General features: G+C 45.3%; 1 protein-coding gene across 1 annotated transcript in view; it reads right to left on the bottom strand.

Annotated features, from left to right (window-relative positions):
* Positions 1 to 20458, bottom strand: part of LOC122815111 (zinc finger protein 845-like) — a 226219-nt gene that overhangs the window by 3838 nt on the left and 201923 nt on the right. The gene's annotated exons all lie outside the window — the stretch shown is intronic.

The raw sequence follows: 20458 nt of genomic DNA, 5'->3' as shown, positions 1-20458 counted from the left end.
CACACACACACACACACACACACACACACACACACACACACACACACACACACACACACACACACACCAAGTGAGAAAGAAGTATGATGAATGGCAATTTACCACAAGTTTCACCACAAGCAGCAGGTAATATACTACAGACCTCAATGGGAAGAAAGAATGCATGAAACACTATACCTGTAGCTTACATAAAAAACAACCTGGGCAAAACATCTCCAGGCACACATATGTCAACATAAGCGCTGTCAAATTTACAGTTCCCTACTGTAAGTCAAAGGTTTGTAAATATGATCCCTACAATTACCCAAAAAGTGTCAGATATACAGGGAACAATTAATATTGCTGTTTTCCCGTGAAGTTGTTTTACATAGGGGTGCAAGCCCTCCCATAACCTCCAATGGGGGGGAGGGCAGGTCCCACCAAATTTATACATGCCAAGCATTAGATTCTCACATCTCAGAGAAAAGGGAACATTTTGAGAAACAGGAGTCACAGATTTAGTATGTGTAGGTCTATTTTTTGCTCACTCACTCTTGCTACTGGGATTCACATTAACAAGACTTGGAATATCGTATCATATCAGTACCCATACTGGCACTGCCAGGAGTGTTAGCTCTTTCTGGATGTAGTAAACAAAGCAGACCTGATGATATTTGTGTTTCTCTGTCACTATCAAAATAAGGAATGATTACAGCTGTTGCAATTACCACAGCAGGAAGTGGCTCTAGGTCAGACTGGTGGGCACCATAACAGAATAAGCTACAAATCCCATTATAATGAAAGTGTGCATAAAATCCATCAGGTACATAATGTGTAGGCTGGTAGATCACTGGCTGCATGATATACAGCGGCTGACCCACCACCTGTCATGCACTAATCTCGTCACTCTTTTGGCACACAGACACACACCTACAGCATGGCAGACACACAGTGCATGTACATGCATGATCACAATACTACTGTATCACACACACACACACCTACAGCATGGCAGGCGCACAGTGTATGTACATGCATGATCACAATACTACTGTATCACACACACAGACACACACCTACAGCATGGCAGACACAGTGTATGTACATGCATGATGACAATACTACTGTATCACACAGAGACACACACCTACAGCATGGCAGGCACACAGTGTATGTACATGCATGATCACAATACTACTGTATCACACACACACACCTACAGCATGGCAGGCACACAGTGTATGTACATGCATGATCACAATACTACTGTATCACACAGAAACACACCTACAGCATGGCAGGCACACAGTGTATGTACATGCATGATCACAATACTACTGTATCACACACAGACACACACCTACAGCATGGCAGGCACACAGTGTATGTACATGCATGATCACAATACTACTGTATCACACACAGACACACACCTACAGCATGGCAGACACAGTGTATGTACATGCATGATCACAATACTACTGTATCACACACAGACACACACCTACAGCATGGCAGGCACACAGTGTATGTACATGCATGATCACAATACTACTGTATCACACACAGACACACACCTACAGCATGGCAGACACACAGTGTATGTACATGCATGATCACAATACTACTGTATCACACACAGACACACACCTACAGCATGGCAGGCACACAGTGTATGTACATGCATGATCACAATACTACTGTATCACACACAGACACACACCTACAGCATGGCAGACACAGTGTATGTACATGCATGATGACAATACTACTGTATCACACACAGACACACACCTACAGCATGGCAGGCACACAGTGTATGTACATGCATGATCACAATACTACTGTATCACACACAGACACACACCTACAGCATGGCAGGCACACAGTGTATGTACATGCATGATCACAATACTACTGTATCACACACAGACACACACCTACAGCATGGCAGGCACAGTGTATGTACATGCATGATGACAATACTACTGTATCACACACAGACACACACCTACAGCATGGCAGGCACACAGTGTATGTACATGCATGATCACAATACTACTGTATCACACACAGACACACACCTACAGCATGGCAGGCACACAGTGTATGTACATGCATGATCACAATATTACTGTATCACACACAGACACACACATACAGCATGGCAGACACAGTGTATGTACATGCATGATCACAATACTACTGTATCACACACACACACACACCTACAGCATGGCAGGCGCACAGTGTATGTACATGCATGATGACAATACTACTGTATCACACACAGACACACAACTAGAGCATGGCAGACACAGTGCATGTACATGCATGATCACAATACTACTGTATCACACACAGACACACACCTACAGCATGGCAGGCGCACAGTGTATGTACATGCATGATCACAATAAGACTATCACACACACACACCTACAACATGGCAGACACAGTGTATGTACATGTATGATCACAATACTACTGTATCACACAGACACACACCTACAGCATGGCAGACACAGTGTATGTACATGCAGGATCACAATACTACTGTATCACACACAGACACACACATACAGCATGGCAGGCACACAGTGTATGTACATGCATGATGACAATACTACTGTATCACACACAGACAGACACCTACAGCATGGCAGACACAGTGTATGTACATGCATGATCACAATAATACTGTATCACACACAGACACACACCTACAGCATGGCAGACAGTGTATGCACACGCATAATCACAATACGACTAGCTCACACACACACCTACACACATCTACAGCATGGTAGGCACACAGTGTATGTACATGCATGATCACAATACTACTGTACCACACACAGACACACACACACACCTACAACATGGCAGGCAGTGTATGTACATGCATGATGACAATACTACTGTACCACACACAGACACACACATACAGCATGGCAGGCAGTGTATGTACATGCATGACCACAATACTACTGCTTCACACACACACACACCTACAGCATGGCAGGGACAGTGTATGTACATGCATGATCACAATACTACTGTATCACACACACACACACACACACACCTACAGCATGGCAGGCACACAGTGTATGTACATGCATGATCACAATACTACTGTATCACACAGACACACACCTACAGCATGGCAGACACAGTGTATGTACATGCATGATGACAATACTACTGTATCACACACAGACACACAACTAGAGCATGGCAGACACAGTGTATGTACATGCATGATCACAATACTACTGTATCATAGTTTCATACTAGGCTATCTGCCCTAGGGCATTTATAAGCCTAGCCAGAGTGTGTTTGGCTTTCGCCACCCATTTTAAATTAATTTTGTTATGCCTTTTTTTGAGGTTAGTATACTGTGCCTCTGTCTAACAGTGACACAGAAGTGATAGCCGGGGTAAACCTACGATATCCCATCCACTCATCAAGATTCCTCTTGAAGAGAGTCAATATGGGACTCTGCCTAACCTGGACTGGGATTTTATTCCAGAGTGAAGGGAGCCTCTGGGTTATGAATCTGTCCCTCCAGCATGTCCTATTTATTTCAGTGCTGAGGTTCAAGTCTCTCGAGTGCGTAGCTCGATGAGATTTGGATTTTCTGAGGTGCAGCATGTCCATTAATTCCAGGTTGGACATGGCTTTATATGTCAGGCACAGATCGCCTCTGAGCAGGCTGTATGCCACTGGGTAGAGCTGGAGTTTCTTTAACCGGGCAGCATATGGCATCTGTTTAAGCCCTTTGATCCTCTTGGTGAGGTACTTTTGGGGTCTTTACAGTTGCTGCAGGTGTCTGGTAAGGTACATACCAAAAGGGGCATTGTACTCAATTATGGGCCTGATGAGGGATGAGTAAAGAGGCACGAGGACCTCCCCTGATCTAGATGTGAATCCCTTCATGATTAGGTGGGCTATATAAAATGTTTTTATAACCACTTTGGCCACGTGGTTGTCAAATGAGAGACTGCTATCAACTTGGGTCCCCAGGTCCCTAATGACTTCTTCTGTACTTAATGGATTACCACCTATGTGGTAATTTGTGGGCACTTTGTTTTTGCCAAAGGGGATGACTATACACTTTTTGGCGTTTAGCTTGAGGCCATGGCTCTGGCACCAGTTGTCTGTTTCTATGAGGCCCTTTTGGAGGATGCTTGTGTGGGCTGGAGAGTTGATTATGGCGCCCAGTTTGCAGTCATCTGCGAACTTGGTCAGCCACAGTCCTTCCGTGTTGGCCTGTACCGCCGAGAAATACATAACAAACAAGAGAGGTCCCAGGACTGAGCCTTGTGGGATGCCACTTGTAACTGGTTTGGAGTCTGACATGGCTCCAGCAATTCTAACCATGTGGGTTCTGTCCTTGAGCCAGTTTGCAACCCATCTAGTGACATAGGGGTTTATATTTAAGCTGGTGAGGTTATCTATAATGCCCGAGTGGGGTACTGTATCGAAGGCTTTTGCTAGGTCCAGGTAGGCTGTGTGGACCACCTTCCCCTCGTCAATGGCCTTGGTGACTTGTTTCAAAGAAATCGACCAGGTTTAAGAGGCAGGATCTGCCCTTAAAGCCAAACTGGGTAGGATCCAGTGTCTGTAGGTCCCCAATATCTTTATTTATGAGGTCCATGATGATCCTTTCCATAGCTTTGCAGACCAAGCTAGTCAGGATTATGAGGCGATAGTTTCCAAGATCTGTTGAGGCACCAACTTTGTGGAGAGGGACCACTGTTGCTGTATGCCACTCTTTGGGTACATATCCTGTAGTAAGGCTAAGATTGAACAGTAGTTTTATGTTTGGGTTTAGCTCTTCTTGGAGTTCATGTAGGACGCAGCCTGGGACACCATCTGGTCCCACTGATGCTGTGTTTTTGCTTTGGAGGCGGCTCTTACCTGAGCATCTGAGATGTCAGGGGGGCAGCACTCTGTTCGGATAGATATTTGCCCTTTTGGTGGGGAGGGGGGGGGGAAGTTTGCACTGAACCCGTCAGCTAGGATGTTGGCAATGTCTGTGGGCTCTGTGTATTTTTTTCATTTTGGACTAATTCTGAGCATATCTGGGAATTCCCACCCAGGTTCCTAACATAACTAAAGAAAGCCTTGTGATTATCCTTAGTGTCCTGTGCAATTTTTCTCTCGAAGCTGGCCTTAGACGATTTTATGAGTGCCCGTAGTTTTTTGCTAATACTGATCAGAGATGCCTTCCCTTTTTGGGATTTTGCTCCATCACGTAGTAGCGGCTTCCTCCTTCTATTGTATAGTTTGTTTATGGCTGGGGTCCACCAGACAGGACGTCTGCCCTTGGAGGATTGGGTCTTGGTTTTATTTGGGATTGCATGATCCATGCATTCCTGAAGGTGTTCATAGAATGTGTTTATAAAGGATTCTGCGGTCTGGGCCATATTTTCCACAGGCCCGGGGGGCTTTGAAGGATTCCGCCTCGGTTTTGAGGCGTGTGAAATTTGCTTTAGAGAAGTTTTTCACTGTGGTTTTCTGGGCAGGGGGTGGGGTCGGGATGTGAATATCCAGTGAGATTAGTTTATGGTCTGATCTTACCAGTGAGGGATACACTTCTGTTCTGGAGCATAGTGTCCCCATGTTGGTGATGATCAGGTCCAGTATGTTTTCCCCTCTTGTGGAAGTGGTAAGAAGTTGTTTCATAGCATTTGAGTTTATAAATTCTAGGAATCTTTGGGCTAGGGTGTTGGAGCTAGAGTAATGCTCCCAGTCTATGTTTGGGTAGTTCAAGTCACCCAATATAATGGTGTTTGGAGAGACCTTCATATTTTCCAGTATTCTCAGGAAGGCAGAGTGGGGTTCCTGTGTTTGGGAGGGTGGTCTGTAGCAGGCTATAGACTGGAAGGCAGTTTTACCCACTGTTAGTTGCACATGGATAGTCTCTGATGCTTCGTGCTGTGCCACCAACCTGGAGGTGTGGGTATCTTTGACGAATATTGATACTCCCCCTCCTTTTGTGGTTCGGTCCAAGTTTTGGGGCCGAAAAGCATGGTATGAGGTATAACCTGGTAGTGCTGGGGTGCTCTCGGGAGCCTTGAACCAGGTTTCTGTTACTGCACAGATATCAATGTTCTCCATGCTAAGAGAGTTTCGAGTCTGTGCATCTTGAGGTTTAGATTTCTGGCGTTGAGTAGCATTACTCTTAGTTTCTTATCCCTTGTGATACCTATGGAGGTTGATTTGTCTTTTGAGCCTTGCCTAAAAAAGGCACTATGGGGGTAGCAAGAGCCTTTGCCAATATCCGAAAGCCCAGGGGTGACAGGTGCAAGCCGTCCCTAGTGAAGCATCGTGGCTTGTCGAGCATGTCATCCCAGGCTGACAGGCATTGGATCCCCTTTGAATGACACCAATACTTAAGCCAATTGTTGAAATTGATCATCTTGTCTTCATATTGTGGCATCATTCTTGGTGAGGGTAAGATGCTACTCAAGGTCCGGGTCATACCGGCCTGGGCTACATGCTCAGAGAGCTCCTCTATGTCTCTTTTCATGTAGTCCAGGGAAGTACGTCTCACGTCATTCACACCAGCATGGACAATGACTGAGTCATATTTGTACTTGCCTTGGAGTGACTTGAGTGCTTGTGTTATGTGGCGGATCCTAGCGCCAGACAGGCAGCTCACCGTGACCTTCTCCTTGTTCAGCCTGGTGAACGGGACGTCAGTGTGCCTGACGATAGAGTCACCTATTACAAGTGTATCAGGTGTGTTGTTTAGCCTTAAGGGCTGTGACTGTTCGGCACACTGGCTTTGTGAGCTATGTGTTGCACGTGTTTTGTTTTGGGGTAGCGGTTGCTTGGGTGTCTGCTATGGAGGTCTCTGCTGCTTAGGCAGACTTTTATTTAGAGCCTCAGAGCATGTTTTTGTGTGTTTATGTGTGTGGTTTGTTGTCATGGTAGGTCTATGTGAGACTGGAATTGTAGTGAGTGTGGTTTCCTTCTCCTCCTGACTGGTTACGCCAGTACTGAGTTGAGAGAGCTTAGCCTCCAGTTTGGCTATATGGTTGCATCTCTCACGTGTTGGAATTTGTTGGGAGGAGGAGAGGGTTGTCTGTGTACATGAGGCAGTTGTAACATTGCCTCAAGATTCCCAGATTCACCAGCTGGACCGGAGAGGAGATTTACAACTGACCTTTGGACATGCTAGAATAGTATTGGGAATTCCTTTATAATTGAAAAAAGGGCCAATGGGGAACAAGGTACTCAAGTTTGTGAGGGTGTAGTGCTTTTAATTTTTTAGAGCTGACTTATATAATTGCTTTAGTGAGCAAGTGCCAGGTAACTTAAATGCAATGTGTTACAGGTAACTTAAATGCAAAAACGACAAACAGTAACTTTCTTTCAAGTGAAACAAGGAAATAAGTACAGTAAGCAATGCAGATATCACTAGGGATCCACAGAAGTGCTAAAAGGCCACGTTTTAGGTGGAATTAGCGTTTCAGGGAAATAAACAAACAACAAGCATACAAACAAGGCTAAATTCAGCAGGCCTGGATCTAGTCTATGCTACAGCAAACAAGGTGTACCAATTTCAGTAAGAAACAGAATATGCAGGCACTATAAGCCTTTAACCAGAAATTCCCAGCTCAGAAGGGCAGAGTCCAGCCTCTCCTCCCACAAGAGTGCAGACCGCAATCCTTCTTAATGTAAAATAACTGGCCTGAAGCCCAAGTGCTTAAACCAGAACCAATACACTTTTAGAATAACAGACAATGAGCCCTCAATCAGCAGTTCCCAACTTAGAAGGATGTAAGCTACCTGTCCTGCCACCACAGTGCAGGCCACAAACCCTCCTAATGTAAAACAACTGGTCTGAAGCCCAAGTGCTTAATCCAAAAGACTTAGAAATTATAGCTACACTTTAATCAAGTTACTACCAAGCAGTAATAAAAACAACTGAATGCTTTAAAGAATGCCTGGATTAGTGCTCAAGTTATACAAACAAAGCTAGATTCAGCTGGCCTGGATCTAGTCTATGCTACAGCAAACAAGGTGTACCAATTTCAGTAAGAAGCAGTTCAAATATGGAGGCACTATAAGCCTTTAACCAGAAATTCCCAGCTCTTAAGGAGAGAGTCCAGCCTCTCCTCCCAAAAGAGTGCAGAACACGAACCTTCTTAATGTAAAATAACTGGCCTCAAGCCCAAGTGCTTAAACCAGAATTAATATAGTTTTAGAATAACAGACACTGAGCCCTCAATCAGCAGTTCCCAACTTAGAAGGATGTAAGCTACCTGTTCTGCCACTACAGTGCAGACCACAAACCTTCTTTATGTAAAACTGGTCTGAAGCCCAGGTGCTTAAACTAAAAGGTTTAGAATGAGTTACACCAATCAGTAATAAATACAATTAAGTACTTTTAAGATGATGCAAAAGCAAAATAAAGTAGGAAAAAACACAAATACAGTAAAAGCAGATAAGTTTTTTTTTTTTTGTGGAAAGAGAGAAAGGAAAGAGAGAAAGGAGTAGCAGAAACTAAACTGAATGGCTTTCTCAAATGCTCTCCCTGTACTGGGTAGAATGAGGTAATGACACTAGACTGGGAGGAGGGTCCCAGATCGAATTTACACTAGGGGCGGGCAACTGCAAAGCCACCAACTAGTCTAAGCTGTAGTCCAGGAGACCTCAGTCAGCCAATGACCTCAAACAATTCTCTCTCACTGAAATGCCTGACGGCTTTGGCTAAAACAAGATGTCCCTGAATTATGTGCTCAGACACACAGCCTCCACAAACACTAGGCCCAAATACAAGCCTGAATATGGAAATGCTACAAATATCCCCACTACATAGAACAAACTGCAGAAATGTTACTCACAGCTGAAAAGCAGCAGTGAGCCTTTAAATGAAAGTTTTAAACAGCTAAAGGAGCCACTAGAAAAAAGAGTTTAACTGCAACAAGTTATCATAAACAAACAACCCAACAGATGCTTTATAAGAGTGGACAATTTCCAGTTAATACCTCACACACAGTGAAACTAGCAAGAAAAAATACACAGTACACAAAGTGCTATAAATAACAAAGAAATAAAGAACAAAATAAACAAAAAACAGGATACTTAATGTTATATATTATAGCTCAGAGTTTGCTGAGTGTCCTTCCTTCGATTAGCTCGGTGTAAAAAAAAAAAAAACACACACACCTACAGCATGGCAGGCACACAGTGTATGTACATGCATGATGACAATACTACTGTATCACACAGAGACATACACCTACAGCATGGCAGACACAGTGTATGTACATGCATGATGACAATACTACTGTATCACACACAGATGCACACCTACAGCATGGCAGGCACACAGTGTATGTACATGCATGATCACAATACTACTGTATCACACAGAGACACACACATACAGCATGGCAGACACAGTGTATGTACATGCATGATGACAATACTACTGTATCACACACAGATGCACACCTACAGCATGGCAGGCACACAGTGTATGTACATGCATGATCACAATACTACTGTATCACACACACAGACACCTACAGCATGGCAGGCACAGTGTATGTACATGAATGACACAATACTACTGTATCACACACAGACACACACCTACAGCATGGCACACACACAGTATATGTACATGCATGATCAAAATACTACTGTATCACACACACACACACACCTACAGCATGGCAGACACAGTTTATGCACATGCATGATCACAATAATACTGTATCACACACAGACACACACCTACAGCATGGCAGACACACAGTCTATGTACATGCATGATCACAATACTGCTGTATCACATACAGACACACACCTACAGCATGACAGACACAGTGTATGTACATGCATGATCACAATACTACTGTACCACACACAGACACACACCTACAGCATGACAGACACAGTGTATGTACATGCATGATCACAATACTACTGTATCACACACAGACACACACACACACAGCATGGCAGGCACACAGTGTATGTACATGCATGATCACAATACTACTGTATCACACACAGACACACACACCTACAGCATGGCAGGCACACAGTGTATGTACATGCATGATCACAATACTACTGTATCACACACAGACACACACACCTACAGCATGGCAGGCACACAGTGTATGTACATGCATGATCAAAATACTACTGTATCACATACAGACCTACAGCATGGCAGGCACACAGTGTATGTACATGCATGATCTCAATACTACTGTATCACACACACACACACACACCTACAGCATGGCAGGCACACAGTGTATGTACATGCATGATCACAATAATACTGTATCACACAGACACACACCTACAGCATGGCAGGCACACAGTGTATGTACATGCATGATCACAATACTACTGAATCACACACAGACACACACCTACAGCATGACAGACACAGTGTATGTACATGCATGATGACAATACTACTGTATCACACACAGACACACACCTACAGCATGGCAGGCACACAGTGTATGTACATGCATGATCACAATACTACTGTATCACACACAGGCACACACCTACAGCATGGCAGACACAGTGTATGTACATGCATGATCACATTACTACTGTATCACACACAGACACACATCTACAGCATGGCAGGCACACAGTGTATGTACATGCAGGATCACAATACTACTGTATCACACAGGACCAACATGATACTGGAGTGAGCCTGCAGGACATGAAAGAAATGACCCAGCACCTGTTTGAAAAAAAATGATAAACTACATTACAAATTGCAAAATATAAACAGAAAAAGTTCTTCAGGTACATATGAATATGCTTTAATAAAATAGTAAAACGTTTACCTTCTCACAATGCTTTAATAAGTATTTAAAACCCCACCACTAACAGCTGCATCAATCTAGAATGAGAAGTTATGTACTTACCATAACGTTCCATGTTAGTTGTCTTCTTCTCGCCTTCTTTCTTGCTGGATGGGTTTGTAGCCGAACCTTGGCTCGGCCTATTACTAAAGCTCGAGAGCTATTTTTACCGGCTCGAGGCTATCCTATGTCCCATAATGCTAGGCGTGATATACCCAGATCTCATTTGATAGCTAACACTATGGACATACATGTCCCCACCATGACTGAGAAGATATAATATATATATATCTAACTCTATACATCTAGGTATACAAAACTCTTATGAGCTACCAAGAAAAAGAAAGAGGTAGCTAAGGAGATAACTCTCATAACACATCTTAGAAGATACTCTCGGTCTTGCCAGGCTAGGGGGATGGAGGGTGGGATGCAAGAAAGAAGGCGAGAAGACGACAACTAACATGGAACGTTATGGTAAGTACATAACTTCTCAATGTTAAGTTGTCAATCTCGCCTTCATTCTTCCTGGATGGGACAGCGTCCCTAGCACCTGTACAGTGAAACCAAAATCAGCCCTACTTCTAGAGGTCATGTCCAGCTTGTAATGAGAAATGAAGGTATGAGGAGAGGCCCATGTGGCCGCTGCACAAATGGAATGCATTGGCAATCTTGCCCGAAAGGCTACTGAAGAAACTAATGCTCTGGTTAAATGAGCTCTGGGCTTAATAGGGAGCTCTTTATGCCTCAATTGGTAAATCAACATGATAACAGAGGTCAACCACCTGGACAAGGTCACTTTGGAAACTGGCAGGCCTTGTTTCCCTTCCGCGTAAGACAGGAAGAGCTGTTCTGATTTCCTCGTCTGCTTGGTTCTATCCAGGTAGAAGCGTAATTGACGGTGAACGTCTAGACAATGTAACTTCCGTTCAGACCTATTGGTATAAAGTGGGAAGAAAAAGTACAGTTTTGTACCTACCATAAATGTAGATGTTCGAGGATCCACATTGCTGCAGTCCTAACTATTGGGGGTAGTCCGCTGTCCAGTCGGCCCGAATACCAGAGTATATGGCTGACGTCGGTCAGGGCGCATTAGACTGACGTCAGTACGTCAGGGTACTAATGCGCATGACCGACGTCATATCCTCAGTCTTTTCTTGCCCCAGATGTCAGAAGACCCTAAAAAGACAAGGCCCAATATACCTGCACCAAAAATATGTACAATATATACAAAAATATACAAAAATATCAGCATATAACCTCACCTACACAACCACCCCTAAACACAGAGGGGAAGGAGGGAGGTGGACTGCAGCAATGTTGATCCTCGAACATCTACATTTATGGTAGGTACAAAACTGTACTATGTTCTTCATTCCACATTGCTGCAGTCCTAACTATTGGGTAGAATCCCAAAGCAGAGGTAAGGGAGGCTGGCAAATCATAAAGAAGCAGGAGCTGACAACATGCCTTGCAAAATAGCTGTGGCAAAACCAGCCCTAGACTTAGAGTAGAGAGGAAGGTGATAATGCTTAGAGAAAGTATGCACTGAACTCCAAGTAGCTGCCTCCAAAATATCCTTAGTTGCCACCCCTTAGAAATGCTGTTGAAGTGGCAGTAGCCCTAGTGGAATGAGGCCTAATCCCAGCTGGAATCTCCTTGCCATGATGGGAATAACAAAATGCAATGCAAAACCCAATCCACCTAGAAATAGTTTGTTTTGACACAGGCTTGCCCTGCGAACTCAAAGCAAAAGAAACAAACAACTGCTGAGACTGCCTAAAATCCTTAGTCCTGCTTAAAGAATAACGCAATTGCCTATGTACATCTAAAGTGTGCAAAATCTTTTCCCCTTTATTTTGGGGGTCTGCATAAAAAGTAGGCAAATGAATAGTTTGGTTTAAAGCCACACTAGAAACCACCTTAGGCATAAAGGAAGGATTAGTACGTAATGATACCCTATCCTTATGGAAAATCAAAAAGGGCTCTACTGCCATAAGGGCCTGCAATTCAGACACCCTTCTTGCAGAAGTAATAGCCAACAGAAAAGCAGTCTTCCATGACAAGTATTTCAATTCAGCAGTAGCCGCAGGCTCAAAAGGTTGTAGAGTAAGTTTTCCAACACAAAATTGAGATCCCAAGCAGGAGTAGGAGCTCTCGTGGGGTCTTATATTCTTTGCCCTCTAAGAAACTGCTTGAACAAAGGATGCGAAAACAATGGTGGGTCACAATCATAGTGAGCTGAAATTGCTGCAGCATGAATCTTAATGGAAGAGAAGGACAAACCTTTGTCCAATAACTCAGTAAGATATTGAAGAGCCACATTCAAATTAGGCTCAGAAATCTCCAAATTCTTTGCTGTACTCCAAAATAAAAACCTCTTCCATTTTTCTCGTACACTTTCCTTGTACTAGGTCTTCTAGCTTCCATAATCACATTTAAAACTTGTTGAGGAAGTTGAGACCTGCTGTGTTTCAACACAGAATATGCCAGGCTGTTAGATGAAGTGAGTGAAGCTTGACATTGAGCAGATGACCGTCCTTCTGAGATAACAGATGTGGAATCAAAGGTAAAGGCCATGGAGGCTTCCTTACCAGACTCCTTAGTAGTGGGTACCAGTGTTGCGAGGCCAATCTGGAGCTATTAAAATCATCCTTGGCTTGTCTTGTCTGACCTTTAAGAGCACCTTTGGAAGAAGAGGCAGAGGTGGAAAGGCATACACATGAAGATTTTTCCAACTGAAAGAAAGAGCATCCACTTTCCAAGCTGTGTGATGAAACCCCTTTGTGCAAAACTTTGGCAGCTGGTGGTTTAGTGGAGAAGCGAACAGATCTATGTCTGGAGTTCCCCATGACACTGTCAATTTCTGAAATACATGAAGATCCAGTTTCCACTCGTGGGGATCCATGATTTGTCTGCTTAACACATCTGCTAAGGAGTTCTGTGCTCCGGCAGAAACCTTGCCTGAAGAGTTAGTTGCAAGCTGAGCGCAGTCTCCCATAAAATCATTGCTTGCCTGCATAGAGGATAAGAATGTGTTCCCCTTGTTTGTTGATGTACCACATGACAGTTGTGTTGTCTGTTAGAATCAACACCTGCCCTGGAAGAAGTAACTCCTTGAAAGCCATTAATGCAAACTGGACTGCTAACATCTCCTTCATGTTGATATGTAGATGCTGTAGTCTGGCAGGCCACTTGTCTTGTATCCACTTTCCATTTAGATGAGCTCCCCAAGCAATGTCCGAGGCATCTGTCGTTAAAATCTGACTCGCCTCTGGCGGGTCACAGAGAGTCCCTTGTTTAGGTGACATTCCTGAGCCCACCACAAAATTCTTTTTGAAGGCAAGGTATTATTTGAATGACAGTGTCCAAATCCTGGCAGTGCTGTGTCCATACATTTTGAGATACCATTGCAGCTTCCTCATATGCAGTTTGGCATTGGGAAGCACCAGAATACAAGATGCCATGAACCCTAATGCTTGAAGGACTGTCCTTGCAGTCAGCCGGACTGATGAGATAGTTGATGGAAGTAAAGGGATAGACTCTTTTGTTTGTCCGGGGTTAAAAGGCCATCTGGGCTGCTGTATTCAGTCTCACACCCAGAAAGCACATGTCTTGAGAGGGTACTACACTGGACTTTATTTCGTTCACAGAATACCCTAGGCATCTTAGCACTGCTATAACATATTCCAGATGCTGTAGAAGGTCTTCCTTTTCTTGAGCCAGAATCAGGCAGTCGTCCAAGTAAGGATAGATTTGAATTCCTTTTAGCCTGAAGTAAGCTATCACTGGAGCCAGAACCTTTGTGAATACTCTGGGCAGTAGATAAGCCAAAGGGCAATGCAGAGAACTGATAATGAGAATTTCCAGCTCAGCGCAGATACTTCCTGCAACTTAGTCTTATAGGCACATGAAGGTAAGCTTCCTTGAGATCTAAAGTTACCATCCAGTGATCTTTGCCCAGCAGAGGTAAAAGCTGTTGTAGCGTCAACATCTTGAACTTTGGAATGTCCAGATAAGTGTTGAGGATAGATAAATCCAAAATTGGTCTCCACGTGTTCCCCTTCTTTGGTACTAGGAACAGGCGAGAATAAAATCCTAGGCCTTCCTGATACAGGGACTGGCTGAATGGCCCCTATTTGGAGTAACAGAGAAATTTGCTTGTGAGCCTCTTTCCTTTGTGGAGGAGGAGCGTCTGGCATGCCTTTGAAAGGGGCAATGTATGGAAATAAAACCTGTAACCGTGGTGAATGATATCCAACACCCATCTGTCTTGAGTGATTAAATCCCAATTTTCTTTGAAAGAGACAGTCTTCCTCCCAAAGGAGCTGCCAGGCGAGAATCTACTGGCAGCTGAAAAGGCAGGTCATTGGGTCTGTTTACGAAAGGACTGACCCCTGCCCTCACCAGAAGTCTGAGCAGGTGAACTCCCTGTTCTAGGCCTAAAAGAACCTTGAGCTCTGCCCCTACCACGTCTAGACCTACCCCTAGACTGGGAATCATAAGCAGGATATGTCCATCCCTTAGTAGGCCAATTTCTACTAAACTTGGTGGCTGCACCTGCAAAAATCTTTAACAGTTTGCATAGACTTAGCTTTGTCCTCCATTTTCTTTAAAACTGCTTCCACAGGCGAACCAAACAACACATCAGACTGTAAAGGAGCATCCAAAATCCTTGTCTTAACATGCTCAGCTAAATTCTGATCCCTCAACCAGGCATGCCTGCGAAGAACAGAACTAGTGGCAGCCACCCTCGAGGAGGCCTGTACAGCATCAAAACCACATTGCAAAGAATGCTTACCCACTTGTTCAGACACATGAACTAAATCCAGCAACTCTTTACACTCAATACCTTCCGCCAAAGCATCCACCTTAGATTTCAGTTGTGAAAGGAGATAATTTTGATATTTTAGCATGTGAAACTGACAATTCAAGCCCTCATGGCTAAAGTGGAAGAAGTATACACTTTCTTTCCCCATCTATCCAAAGCCCTTGCCTCTTTATCAGTGGGAACAGGGTTTTTAACCACAGAGGCCTTAACACCTTTAGGTCCCTGAGAAACAGTTTCGGGTCTGCCCTAGGACTCTTAAAAGATACTTATGAGCTTCAGGCACCCTATAGTACCTATCAGGTTTAACAGGAGCAGGAGGCAAAGAATCAGGGTTCAGGAAGCCTCTGCAAAACATCTTCCACCACATTCAACACAGGAGGTATAGCTAAGGGCCTATGCTGGGGTAAAACAAGAATTCCTAAGCCTTTTCCTGGAATCAGAGTAATCCTGGCCTTCCCATTTAAAGTGCTCCCTCATGGAATGCAGAGTCTCTGAAAATGAGAAATCCTCAGGAGGAGAAGCTGTAGGAGTGGAATCATCCACATCAGAATCAGAATAATGAGGATACTCCTGCAAATCTTCCGCAGAAGACTCAGAAGCCTCTGAACACTGTTCAAAACTATCTAACTCAGGTTCCACCCTAGGCCTCTTATCAGGAGGAGGCATAGAACCTCTAATCATAGTAATCAAATCTTCTGCCATTTTAAGCATATGTTTCTTAGGCACAGAACCTGAAGTGCTAGGAGAAGCCCCCACTGAAGCTAAACTTGGCCTACCTCTCAAAGAAGTTTTGGAAACAGAAGGAGAGGCTCTAACTCCCTTGGGAAGAGAGGGAAGAACAGTTACCTGAGAAGGCCCCTCAGCCTGGCCTACCTCCTGAGAAGGCACATCCTGTAACAGTAAAGTCTCTGCCTGAGACTCCAAAGAAACTCCTGGCAAAACCTCTGGCTCCACTGAGCCTTCTAAAGAACCGGCGTCCGGGACTGCGGTTCATCAACCCTAGGCTTCGCTGTTTTGTCCTTGCGCTTCTTGGGCCAGGCGTCGGAGCATCCGACGGCATTTTATAATTACGCTTCCCAAACACTAACCTGGCACAGTCTAACCTTCTCTTAATAGTGCGTTTGTTAAACCTAGCACAAGAGCGGCATCCAACAACGTCGTGCTCAGGCCCTAAACAAGGTATACACAAGGTATGGTAATCCCTATGAGGTATCTGTTTCCCACAAGAAATACAGTTATTCACTTTTCTGACATCCGGTTAAATACTGAGGCAAGAAAAACCAAAATGTTCCCCAACGGGTACTTAGCCAACTCTGATTCGGTCTGAAACTCCGACTTCAGAAAATTTCAGAGCGCCAACCTGCACTTCAAAACTGCTTCTGCATCGGACCATGCGGCAAAAAGACTGAGGATATGGCGTCGGTCATGCGCGTTAGTACCCTGGCGTACTGACGTCAGTCTAATGCGCCCTGACCGACGTCAGCCATATACTCTGGTATTCGGGCCGACTGGACAGCGGACTACCCCCAATAGTTAGGACTGCAGCAATGTGGAATGAAGAACATCAGGGAGATCTATGGTCTGATTCAGATTTTTTTCAGAGAGTACTTTGGGTAAAAAGGATGGATTAATCCTAAGTGACACTCTATCTTTGTGAAAAACAAGGTAAGGAGGGTGAACACAAAGGGCTTGAAGTTCTGATAGCCATCACTTCAGCGAGAAGGGTATTAAAAACAGAGTTTTCCAAGAGAGCAACTTTAATGAACAGGAAGCCGCAGGTTCAAAGGGAGAGAGACTTAAAGATGACAGCACCAAATTTAGGTCCCATGGTGGGGGAGGATCTTTTATCGGGGACCTAAGTAAGAGGGTTCCTTTTAGAAAGGCTTTACAAAGTTTGCGCGACATAATGCTGGTCTCTGACAATCCAACGTGAAAATTCGCAATGGCTGCCAACTGAACTCTGATGGTGGCTGAAGAAGATCCCATTTGAAAAAGTTCTGCCAAAAACTCAAGGATCAACTTGTTTCTCCCCTGCCCAAACAGAGAAACGCTTCCATTTGCTAGCATAAGTCTTTCTGGTAGTAGACTTGTGCGAAGCGAGGATGATGTCACGAACTGAATGAGAGATTGAGGGAAGCCTGGCTAGGGTTGGAAGTGGAGCAACCAAGCTGTGAGGTTGAGAGATTGGAGAGATCGATGCAGCCCGCCCGACTGATGGGTCAGAAGATCTGGCGCTGGGTCCAGATGCCAGGGTTGATCTAGTAGATGACGTTGCAGGAATGGGAACCAAATTTGTCGAGGCCAGTAAGGGGCAACAAGGATCATTCCGGATCTCAAAACAGTTGCTTTCTGGATTAGCTGAGTAATTAAGGGAAAGGGGGGAAAAGCATACAGAAGACCCCGGGGCCAATCGTGGACTAGAGCATCTCTGGGGGGGAAGCCTGGGAGAGGAAAGAGGGTGAAGAATTCTGGGCACTTGCTATTTTGAGGGGTTGCAAAAAGATCACAGCAAGGCTGACCACACCTCCTGAAGATTTTTTTCGCTACTAGCTGGTTGAGAGACCACTCGTGGGGCATGAGAATGGCTCTGCTCAGCCTGTCCGCTATGACGTTGGACTTCCCGGGGATATGCGTTGATACCAGAGACTGTTGAGAAGAGATTGCCCACTGCCACAGTCTGAGTGCTTCTTGACATAGGGGGTAGGACCTGGTTCCGCCCTGCTTGTTGATGTACCACACTACAGACATATTGTCTGTCTGAATTGCAATAGTCCCGGTGGGTATAGAGTCTTGAAGAGCCTGCAACGCTAAAAGCACCGCTCTCATTTCTAAGACATTTGTGTGCAGGTGGCTTTCGAAAGGCTGCCATATGCCCTAGACTGTCCTGCCTTGAAAATGCCCCCCCCACCCGATCAGGGAGGCATCCGTTGTCACAGTAGCCGCAGGAGGAGGAAGGACAAAGCGTCTGCCCTGAAGAAACTGAGGGGAGACCATCCACCACGAAAGGTGTCTTTTGCATGACTGAGTGATTAGAATGCTGTGTGACATTGGAAGCTGTTGAAAGGACCACTGGGAAAACAGCATCCATTGCAGGATCCGCATGTGAAAGCAAGCTAGGGGGAGTAATGTGATAGCTGCTGCCATGAGACCTAGGGTTTTTAGTACGAATCTGGCCTGGACTCTGCTCTCTTGTAGTAGGATTTGAACGTGACCTCAAATGTCTGAAATCCTTTGTACAGGCAGTTTTGCTGACAGTTCCACAGTGTTTAAAATGGCGCCTATGAAGGTAATAGACTGACAAGGCAGACTTTTTAGAGTTTATAGAAATACCTAGCTCGCTGCAAATGTGGAGGGTATAATTCCCTGGAATGAAGTAGCTGACGCTTGGTGGTGGCAGTAAGAAGCCAGTCGTCTAAGTATGGAAACACCTGGAATCCTTTGTCTCAGGTGAGCTGGAACCACTGCCATGCATTTGGTAAACACCCTGGGGGCTGTGGTGAGGCCAAAGAGCAGGGCTCTGAATTGGTAGTGACTGGCTCCCGGCCGGAAGCGGAGAAACCTCCTGGAGCGCCTGTTCATTTTGATATGATAGTACGCATCCTGAAGGTCTACAGAGCACATCCAATTGTCCTGACCCAGGAAGGGTAGAATGGACTGAAGCGTGACCATCCAGAATTTTGTTCTTTGAACAGACTTTTTCAGCCTGCTGAGATCCAAAATAGGTCTCCAGTCCCCTGTTAGCAGCTTTGAAATTTCTAGTGCTGCTTGAGGCCTCAGACCGGGTGGAAAGTCTAGAAGGGGCCCTTTTGGCGGTTGTGGGGTATGAGTAAAGGGAATTTTTAACCCTCTGATATGATCGACCGTACCCAATTGTCTTGCGTGAGGGAATGCCAGGCTTCTGGGGTACAGTGATAGTCTTCCCCCGACTGCCTCCGAAGGTGGACAGTCGGGCAGCTCCTCAGGGGTGCTGGAAGGGTTTGCCAGAGAAGGATTCTCTGCTACCCTGATTCTGCGGACCCCCCCCCTGCCCCTCGGGCGGTGTCTATTATTGTTCCCTCCTCTGCCTCTGGTGGGAAGCTCACCACGTTCGTCAGGCAGTACTCCCTGAGGTTTGCGGAACCACATTTTCCCACCTTTCTGACCCTTAGGGTAAGGTATAGAAGGGGTGGAAAAACAGACTCCTACGGCAGAGAGAGTCTTGCCTTCCTGCTCGCACCTGGTCAATGTATCCTTCACCTGAGGTCCAAACAAGTCAGAACCAAAGGGGGTGTTAGTGAAGGACGCCTTGAAGTTTCCCCTCTGCTTAAGAATCTCCAGGATGTCAGAAAATGAGACATCCTCAGAGGGGGACCATGAGGACCCTTCTTAGTCAGCCAAGTCAGTGTCTGATGTGACTGACTCAGAGGAGTCTACATGCTTCCTCTTGCATTTTCTCTTTCGATGGGGCTCCCCTGAAGGATCAGGGTAGGCCTCGGAAGAGGAGGATACGCCCAATGGGGCTACCTGTAGCGTCAGTTCTACACGCTCGGGATCGAGAGAGCGGGTAGAGACTGAAGCAGGCACCATAGAGGGAGGTGCCGAAGGAGCCGACCGTGGAGCAGGCACAGGGGCCAGCACACTCCTCATGACCTCAAAGGCGCCCCTATCAGGCAGGGAAGGGGATCCCCGCTACGAAGAGACAAAGACTCCTACCGGCACCGAGACTGACGGCTCTGAGGCTGATGTTGGGGCCAAACACACCTGGGCCGAAGCTCCGAGAGGGAGAAAGGGGTCGGACATG

Source organism: Protopterus annectens, chromosome 11.part0, assembly GCF_019279795.1.
Source record: "Protopterus annectens isolate FY-2018-M chromosome 11.part0, PAN1.0, whole genome shotgun sequence".
Classification (NCBI taxonomy): domain Eukaryota; kingdom Metazoa; phylum Chordata; order Ceratodontiformes; family Protopteridae; genus Protopterus; species Protopterus annectens.
This window is presented reverse-complemented; position numbering and strand designations above follow the sequence as displayed.